The sequence below is a fragment of the Setaria italica genome, chromosome VIII (assembly GCF_000263155.2).
Source record: "Setaria italica strain Yugu1 chromosome VIII, Setaria_italica_v2.0, whole genome shotgun sequence".
NCBI lineage: Eukaryota > Viridiplantae > Streptophyta > Magnoliopsida > Poales > Poaceae > Setaria > Setaria italica.
In genome coordinates, this window is record NC_028457.1 from 5602980 (window position 1) to 5613638 (window position 10659).

Below are 10659 nucleotides of genomic sequence, written 5' to 3' on the forward strand. Positions count from 1 at the left end.
CCTCCGAGCTCTGCGGCGGGCGCGGCCTGGCGCCGGGCTGGCGCGCGAGGAGGGAGGAACGTGCGGCGCGTGCGGGGCCTGAGGCAGGGGTGCGCACAGGAGCGCGCATGGCGTGTGCGAGGGGTGGGGCGAGTGCAAGGGCAGGGCCGGGCATTAGGAGAGTGCGCGGGAGAGTGCGGAGGCGGGGCCGAGCGCGGGTGCGCGCAGGGCAAGCGCGTGGCGCTGCGCGGGGCCTAGGGCGGGGGCAAGGCGCTAGGCGAGCGGGTGAGCGGGGCGCTGTGGGGGAGGTAGGCGCGCGACCAGGGAAGGAAGGGAAAAAGAGAAGAAGGAAAAAGGAAAGAGGAAAAGGAAAGGGAAAAAAGAAGGAAGAAAGGAGGGAGAAAAAGAAAAGGTAAAAAGGAAAATGGGTAAAAAGAAAAGGAGTTAAGGTAAAAAGGATTGGAGTAAAAGATAGAATTTAAATTGTGTGAAAAGTTAAAGAGATAAAGAGGGAGACGGCGGGAATTGCGGAAGCGGTCGGTTGTCAGCTTTCGGTGCAGGGATGGCGAAATCGCCGAGAAGATGGAATTTGGGAGCTCAAGCGGTTAAAAGACTGAAAAAGATTTTTAGCGAGTGATTTAATTTGGTGAATTTTTAGGACGTTACACCGAGGTAGTAGATTGATTGGTAGGGAATCGCCGGACCTGGAACTCGAAGTTAAAAGCGAGGACACAAGACACGGATTTATATAGGTTCAGGCTGCCAGAGTAGCGTAATACCCTACGTTTTGTTCGAAGTGTTGTATATTGCGCCCTCTTTGTCGGATTCAACTTGGACAGGGACTCATGGCTTAGGTGGATGGAATTGCCCGTGATCCAATTGTTTTCCCAAGCTTCTCAACTTTGCTTTGAATTGGAACTCGGTGACTTAGCTTCTCGTCAAGTAGATTGATTTTGTTACCTACTTGTGGACTAGCTACAAACCCCTAGCTAGTCCACCTTACTATCCATATACATACTTTTGAGTTATGGATGGGCATATACCATGGATTTGGTGATGCGATTCCTTCTACACTCTCGCGTGTGTTTTGGGTGAGTGTGATCCCTTGACGTGTTTTGGCGGGAGTGAGCCACGGCTGCTACTGAGGAGTGCCTTGCTAGGAGAGAGCTTTCTAATCTCTCTCCACCCCCCGTGCCTGTGGCAGGTACCTTATTTGTTACTGAGGAGCAGGTGACGTACTTGTACGTTGTAGGTGCTTCGGCACATACTTTGGAGGAGTGCTCGCTCTCAGCCCCTAAGGACCGAGTCAGTTTACCACCAGTCACAGTATCTATTTACGTACATACCGTTCGCTCACGTTATGGGCGGGGTTCGATCTGAGACTAGTAGTGGATGGTGCTCAGCCTGCAGGCGGATCAAGGTGATCGGTGTAAGCAGACAAGGCGTTGACCTGCTCTGACCAAACTATGCCCCGATGTGGGTAGGTTTCACAGCTTTGAGGTTTTCAACTGATGATGACGTGCTCTGCAGTTAAAGACATTACCAAACTTGAGGAAGTAGGAGAGTGCTATCCACTTACTAGGGCTCTAGCCGTTAGGTGTGGTTTGGACAACTAGCTATCGTTTAGGCTCCATCTAGGCGGGTACAGTTGTACAACCTCTACAGAGTGTCTAAAGCTATAGCTATAGTCTGTGTTCACTGGTTATGGACAGTATTATTGACTACCGCTATTTCTGACTAGACTTATATTACTCTTCTATATCCCCTCTTTTAGAGATAGGCCGGCGTTTGCCGTTGAGATGTGAGAGGATGGGAGCTCTCACATCGCCTAGTGTGATTGGGTGCTGGATTCTTAGGTGAAGGATTAGGTGATTTGTAACGACTTCCTTGACTTGAGGTGTGGACCTCGGAGATGATATTGCTTTGATGCATCCTTGGTTCCTGCTACTGTTGTTGCATAACCTTCTACAACCATATATAGGTTTATCCATGCATATAATATATTTTCCCTCATTTCCTTGGTTTGCTACTATTAGGAGTTGACATGGCCTACCCGCTTCTTGGGTAGATGGTGGCTTTTCAAGGTCAGAGCCCGGCTACAACTTCGACAATGATGGATGGGAAGACTAGGGTTGGTCCCTCGCTCAAGTTGCCTTTGGAGATGGAGTTCACCGCGCTACATGTTTTCACTGCGTAGATGTTTTACCTTTCATGATTCAGTCCTGGTGGACTTGTACCGGCATGTGCCAAAGTGATGTACTCGACATTTATAATATTATTACTCTGTTGCTACTCTATATTTTTGTGTTGTATGGATTTGTATTATCTGAGGAAGGTGCGTAGGGTTGGATTCTCAGAAATTGGAATTCTGGTCTGTTTCATCAATACTGACCCATCTGCCACTTTAACTTTTGCAGGAGGTGGAAGGGGTGTTATTCCAGCCTTGGCCACAAAAGATGAACTGACAAAACTGTTGGAACTTCCAGAATCCATCAAAGTTAACATAACCTTGTTCTTGACAAGTGCTCTCATTCTGATTGTGTCTTCACTTGCATTACTGGAAATTGCATTTATGGAGAGATGACACAATTCCTCAGCAAAAGCATCTTCCTGCTCCAGTTGCAACAGAATATCATCTGTAAGGTCCATCTTTAGCTCTTCCATAGTCAACTGGTGTACTTGTCTTTTGGCCCTTTTTTGACAAATTTCAATGTGAGCTGGTGTAAAAGGTTCACTGCAGTAATAGCATAAGTTGTTAGCTCTTTTGTAGTCCCTTAGCTTGTCTTGCTTTCCACAAATCACCTTCTTGTTGATGCTGTTTGCTCTCTTTAAAGGAAGATTGAAAGCTTTTCCAATAAGCTGGCTTGGAAGGTTTAAATTTGGCCATAGGCACCATTTCTTCTTGTATAGATGCTAGATGTACAGCTTCTTCAAGCTTGTCAGGGTCTTGTGAATGTACAGCCCCTCTGATCTCTTCTTTCAAACCTCTCATAAAATGTTGCACAAAAAATGTTTCATCTAGAGCTGTGTTATATGCATGTGTAGTTGGTATTTAGCATCCAGAAATTCTTGATAGAATTCTTGTACAGACCCTTTTTGTTTCAATGCCATCATGACATTCATTGCCTTCTTGTAATCATAGGTTCCAAATTGCACCTCAACAGCTGCAGTAAATTGCTCCCAATTACCCCAGCCCGTGTTGTAGCTTGTACACTTGCAGCCACTTAGATGCATTATCATCAAAGGCAACAATGGATGCAGTCACCCGAGAAACTTGGGAATGTTGTAGATTGTGAAGTAATTGACTGCTTTATCAATCCATATCCTTGGATGAGACCCATCAAATTTTGGAAAAAGCATTTTAGGAATTGCAAAGTTGTGCCCTGGGGACCACTGCTGTGACCCCCACCTCTATGTCTGAATGAGTGTTGCTGGTTTCCAACTTCATGATCTACAGTAGAATGCTCATTGTGGGTGAAAAAGTTTTTACCTTGTTTTGAAATCTTGGATTTGGGGCTGCCCTCTTCGTCATAAGCTGGTTCTTTGGACCTATCCAACCTCAATTGAGCCACTGCCCGGCCAGTCTCTGCGATTTGCTGTGACAGAGTCAACTGATCCCTCACTGTTTGATCGGCCACTTGAGAATTCAGATCCAATTGCGCCTTCATCCCAACTTGATTGGTGTTAATAGCTGATACCTTGGCGAACAGAAGGTCCAAGCTCTGCTGGAGATGCTCCCAGTGCTCGTCATCCAACGCACCGTTGATATCCATCTCGTCCAGAATTAGATAAGTCTGCACCGACAGCTTGGTTGGAGCCATTGGGTGCGATTCCGAGTCTTTCCAATCTTGTCGTGTGTTGATCTACCGCCGCCTGCGCCGCCACAACCCGCTATACCTCGCCGCCGTCCACTACCGCCAACTGCTTGATTCGGCTCACCACACGTAGGTGTGCCAAAATGAGATCTCGACCCATGTGATGCGGATTTGGTTTCGGAATTGTACACAGAGACTTGCTCTGCAACCGTCACCAAAGAGCACCACCTGTCATCACCACCGCGGAATCGAACTTGACCACCGGCGCCCGGAATTTTACACAGACTTGCTCTGCAACTCTAGCCAGTGTCGAACGACCGCCATATTTGTGGGGAAAATTGGGTTGTTCTTCGCGGATCCGGATGAAACGAGGGATTTTAAGTGGGTGAGCAACAACCTCGCGTCACCTCGCCGATGGGACTAAATCCGGAAGATTGGCTTTGTATCGTGGACTACGCTCGCCAACACAGACCGATAGAATTGGGCGAATGAACAGAAGTCCAATGAACTATCTCTGATACCACTGTAACTACCCCTAGCTCACCGGCGAGATCAATCAGGAACGTGAGCACACAGCAGAGAATCAGCAATGAAGATTGATCTCAGAGGGTAGGCTGATTTCGCCTGGAGCCTCAGTTCAAGGTTTCTGAATTCAAGATAATGATAAGTCTGAAACGATGCAGCCATGGGTACTTAAGCCCAGGCACACCAGCCACGCAGGGCCCACGTGTCATCTACTATTACAAATATGTTTTCATATTTACATCTTCATTCATCCTTAGCGCCTTCGTCTTCTTGTGCCCTGTCCTGTGGTTTACCTGTCGCCTTTGCTGACGTGGTGACATCAAACTGGCCCAATCCAATATTTTCTAGTTTTATACATGCCTAAAAAAATTGATGTGCTCAAGGTGGATGGAGTTCCGTTTCAATCTCGTAGGCTGTGGTTTATAATTTGCTATAAAAAAAGAAAGCCACTGCAAAACGGATTACGAGCCGGTTTCGCGTCCATACTCGAGAGTCGAGACTGACTCTACCCCGGGCGGCTCGATTTATAACTCGACATGACCTCCCAACATCTGAAGCAATTTTCTTTACCCACCTAAACCCATAGCGTGTGCCGACTGGAGCATAGTCCTAAATTATGTGGCAAGAAGAAAATAGATACGCGTCGCCATGGCTACCGTGCGCAAGGCGGCTGCCGCCGACCGAACCGCCGCCGCAGGGAGAACGTCAACGGCGTTGATCGTGCTCGGGCTCTGCGTAGGCTTGGTAATCTCTCCGATCCGTTCCTCCAATTAGATCCTGGGGTCATAGCACAGGAAATCTGTTCGAATTTTTTTACTGGTTGGTTTACATTGCTTATACATAAGCAAATAAGTTGCTTATTTGTAGTTGCTTATGCATAAGCCAAAGATGTTTGGTTTGAGTTGCTAAACTGCATTGAATGAGGTTGCTTTTGACATGTTTGCCCCTAATAATTGAGAGAGAGAAAGGGGGAGTCACCCAGCCATAAATGAGGGCAGGGGGGTAAAGAGTGCCTTTTAGCTAATAAGTAGCCCCATAAGCAACCCAATAAGCAAGAGTGTTTGGTTGCATAAGCAAATAAGTTGCTTATTTTTAATTACTTATGCATAAGCAACTCAAACCAAACACCCTCTGAATCCTTTTCATCCGCCGTGATCTGATATGTTCCGATAGCCTTGGCACAGGTCTTTTGGGCTTCCGTTGCTGCTCTGATGTTCCCTGATCTTGTCGGAACCCAGCTCAGCAAGGCGATTGCAGGTTATCGTTATTGATGTTACCCTGTTGGTGCTTCTCCTACGGCTTGTGGTGCTTGTTTTTACATATGTCCGGCTGAACGAGGGAGGCTCCATCAGCAGATTCGAGAAGATTATCTTTTCTCTTTTCTTTCTCTCCGAGGCATAGTTAGTTAGTTCGTTCGTTCGTTCGAGCTACACATTTTAGATTACGGATAAAAAACATCCGGCCTTCCTCATTCACAAGTGAACGATTACAGCCCACACAACATTTAAATTGGTACTCAGACCACCTCACATTCTAAAGCAAAGACAAGATATATCACTTCATCAGGTCATACGGACTGAAAACAAACTAAAATTGAAGCCTGTTACTTGAAGCCTGTTACTGAATTTCCATCCGAAGTTGTTGAAGATCTCCATGACTGTGCTCTCTAACTTGCGGCAGTTGTCCTTCAAAGTCTTTTTCTCTTCCTCTTTAGATAGCAGCGACCAACATCTTGTCCAGTATGTCGCTTTGAAGATGACCTGCATAAAGGAGTTAGGATTGGTTCTTTTGAACACCATCTTATTTCTATTCAACCAAATAGCCCAACAAAGCGCAGAAGTGCCCACAAGGATTTGTTTTCTAATCTTTGATGAGAAACCTCTAATCCAAGATCCTAACAAATTATCAACACTAACAGGTGGTTGAATAACAAAAGAGATATGAACGGCATTCCAAATGAACCTTGCCACATGACACTCAAAGAATAGGTGTTGTATTGTTTTATTAGAACTACAGAAACAACACTTAGCACTACCTTGCCATCCTCTCTTAGCCAGATTATCCTTTGTCAATATAACCCTTTTTTCAAGTACCACAAGAAAACTTTAATTTTGAGTGGTACTTTTATTTTCCAAGAGCTACATATTGAAGGTGTGCCTTCTTTTCGCATTATATCATTATACATTGATCTCACCGTGAACTTTTTATTCTTATTCAGTAACCAAACCAGGGTATCCTCCTCATCAGTGAGATTATATGCCACCATTTTTGTTACTAGGAGGAGCCATTTTCTTAATCTTTCCCCTGTCAGTGCACGTCTGAAGGACACATTCAAGGAAATTGTGCTTAGCACTCTAGCTACTGTATCATTTTTCCTTCTTGCAATGTTATATAAGGAAGGATACCTTGTCATTAAAGTTTCATTGCCTATCCATAGATCCTCCCAGAATCTTGTTTGCCTCCCATTGTCAACTTTAAATCTGCCATAAGTGAGGAATTGGTCCTTAACCTCCATGAGTCCTGACCAAAACCTCCATGAGACCTGACCAAAAGTGAGAGTCACCTGGCTTCTTAAAAACCTGTGATAGTGATTTTTGGCTCAAGTACTTCCTTCTGAGCAAGGTTTGCCATATGCCTTCTTCATTCAGGAGCTTATAAAGCCATTTACTTAGCAAGCTCCTATTATGTGTTTCTAGGTTTATAATACCCAAGCCTCCCAGACTCTTTGGTTTACAGAGAATGCACCATTTGGTCAATCTATATTTCTTTTTGTGTTCATCACACTGCTAGAAAAATCTAGACCTATAGTAGTCTAATTTTTTTAGAACCCCTTTAGGTATTCTGAAAAAAGACATCGTAAACATTGGTAGGCTTGATAATATTGAGTTTATTAGCACTAGTCTTCCTCCTACTGATAGCACCTATAATAATCACAATGTATACTTCTGTAATATAATGATCATTGTGTGAATTCCCGTCAGCAAAGTGGTGGCACCTATAATAACCTAACTTGGGTTTCGTCCATGTCAAGCATATACATGTCGCTGTGTGCGCTTCAGCACAGAGGATCGCATCGCAGCAACTGCATTTTATTTTTGGTGTCTCGATTCGAGGTCTCGCTGAATTCGGCACAAAATTTTAGCCTTAGGATTCGTTCTCTCCTAATTATGAATAACCCAGATTTCAAACTCCTCTTAGGGATAATCCTATCAAGTAGAGCAGCAAAGCTGTTTCAGGCCAGTAATGAGCAATCCTTGTGGCCATTCTGGTAACACATTTCTCGTAAGTCAGTACAATTGCAATCTGATGTGGTACCCATTGAAAAAAATAGCATGGTTTAGTTCTAGCCCCAAAACAGCTGCCTGCATTACCAGAGAAAACAATTAGAGAGTTTACTGAGACTATCTGACCATTCCTCCACCTCTGGCACCTGTTCAATCAAACGACACAGTAGGAATAGTAGGTGGTGCGTCAAGCGTTACATCTGTGAAGCTACTGCCACAGACTCGCACACCACCACCACACAGGCACATCAAGCAACGACTTGCTTGATACATAAAAAGCAAGTGATGCTACAGGAAATTGAAAGGGGATCTATATCAACAGGTACGAAAACTAAGAAGCAGCTGACCACAACTGAGGACCAATGGTGGTCACCCTTGGATGATGAGTGATTGACAACGTTGTGTTGGTTTGATGTTTCTCTTGGCTTGTGATGTGCAGGTGTAGGATGCGACATGACGGTCGACGGCGTGCGGTGAAGGTCAAGCGAAAGGTTCATGCCGATGGACCAAGGGCGGTGAAGGATGAACGCGAGTAGGCTTGGACCGATGGACCCGAGGAGTCCGGGCGAAGTCACGGCGATCCACATGGTGCACGGAATGGCGAGAGGGCATGACAGGTTGGAGACGGCGTCGGTCGAGTCAACGGGAGGCTTGGTGGAGGCCGGACACGCGTCAATGGACGGTTTGGGTGGTTTGGGCCTCAAAACCACCGCGCAGGCAGGTTTCCCGGTTTGGGCCTCAAAACCGGGGGCGAGCCCGGTGCGGCCGGAGCTTCGAGAAGGAGGGCACGTGGCGTCATCGCGAAGCTTGCGTCGAGGCGAAGCAAAGTCGTGAAGGCGGCGTGTCCGTCCGATGCGCAGATAAAAACTTGGACCAAAATGCCCCTGCGTGGGTAGTTATCTTAGTTGTAGCTGTAGGGGTAGTATAGTCTTTCATCCTGGACTATAAATAGGGATGGGGGGCTGGTTATTTCAGCACCTCTTGGCTTATCAACTCATTATCTTTTGGCTTAGAGGCTAGTCATGTGCTTAAGTGAGAGGAGAGAGGGAGATTAGAGAGTGATTACTCTTTTCTCTTGATTTCTTCATCTTTAGTGGGTGGATGAAGGGAGGAGGCTAGTCCTCATCTTGTATAGAAGATGTTCTCGTGATATAGCTTTGTTTGTTGTCTCAAATCGTGCTAAATCTTTGATTCCCGAGCGTTTTTCTATTTCGCTATTTTCGGAGCTATTTTTGGGGATTTATTGTTCTTCATGTTTGAGCTCGAATCTCGTGAGATTGGTTGAAGGGAAATGTTGCTAAGACCTTAGGAAGCACCTTTGATATGATCCTCCTTCAAATCCCTCACGAATCCGGCTTGAATTTTGAATTTTCCCAAATCGTGTTCTTGAGTTAGGATTTCGGTTTTCTCCGAAATTGGTGATGAATGCTTGAGCTTTTTAAGATTTGTCTCATGGATCTATTTGCCCAAGGGGTATTGCATCCTTGTCTCAAGTTTCATCTTGATCCGCGGAATATCGAAGGAGTTCTTGTGATTTGAAGGGGAGCGTGTTCTTCTTTGTTCCTTGCTGTTCTTGCGTGCGTTATTTTTCTGTTCTTCGTTCCTTCTGTTCGTGTGCGCAGGTGACGGATTGCAAGGAAGCAGCGCTACACTCGCTGCCAGGCTGGCCCGATGCAGTAGACGCAGCAGCCAGTGCGCGACGCGGCCCAGGCAGTAGTGGAGCATTTGCGGCCCAGCAGTGCTAGCGACAGCAGGCCGCCCATCAGCTGGCCTGAAGCCCATCGGCGAGCAGCTGCAGGTAAGCTAGCAGGCTCAGGAGCAAGTAAGTGACCAACGGCCCACATCAACAAGTCATCGCAGGACCAGGCCTTCAAGAAAATGAACAACAGGTGCACGCAGCCCAATAGCACAAGTCCAAGTGTAGCTAGTCGTGCAAACCAGTGAGCTAATTCCTTTTGTTTTTTTTGTTAATTCCTTGCAATAATTAGCTCTCTATTAATTCCTTCACTTAGCTAAATTAATCTGTGTCCCCTTATTTAGCTACTTGTTTTTTTATCTTACTAATCATGCGTAGTTTATTACTCATCCTTTGATGCCTAGATTAGTAAGTGGGTAGTAGTATCTTTGCTTTGCCTCATTTGTGCAAATTTGATAGAATCAATTCATGCTATGTTTCCGCTGTGATTTGAGCGTTTCTTATCGTTCCTAGGGTGAGCTTGTCACGAGTTGACTTGCGTCATCTTGATGATAAAACGCGCGGTGTGGTGTGGGGTTGCATTTGGGACATAGGCCTTGTTCTCGGAGAATTTTTATAGGCTCCCATTCATCCCCCCTCTGATCGCCCTTTCGGTCCTTCAACAACAATGCAGCGGTGAATGCCCCATGGCATGCTACGAGTGTAAGGATTAGTTTAAAGTACACATGTATACCGAGATGACGGTTAGGCCGGTGTGAGTATTCTGTGATGCATCGTTTCTGTGTTTCAAGAGTTTTTTTCTCTCTCTTCTAGTGTTCTGTCTTGGGAACAGTACACTTCCTATTGCTTCCAGGACAACAATTTCACACTGTCATCACTTGTTTAGTGGCGAGGCGTTGATCAAGGAGGAACTTCAGGCTGTAGTGGTCGGTCTTGACGAGGAAGCGCCGGCCCCAGAGATACGGACACCAGTGCCTGACTGCTTGGATGAGTCCGATGAGCTCGCGCTCATATGCGGCCAACGAGCGATGGCGAGGGGCCACAGGCCGGCTGAAGAAGGCAACCGGATGACCCTCCTGGACAAGGACCGCGCCGAAACCCACCGTCGATGCGTCGCACTCAACGGTGAACAGCTTGGCGAAGTCGGGCATGGCAAGGACGGGGGCGGATGTGACGGCGGCCTTGAGTGCTGAGAATGCCGCTGCTGCCGCGTCGTCCCAGGAGAAACCCTCCTTCTTCAGCAGGGCCGTCAGAGGAGCCGCGATCGCCCCGTAATTGTGGACGAATTTGCGGTAGTAACCGGCGAGGCCGAGGAACCCGCGCACCGCCCGGGGCGAACGTGGAGGAGGCCAGTCATGTA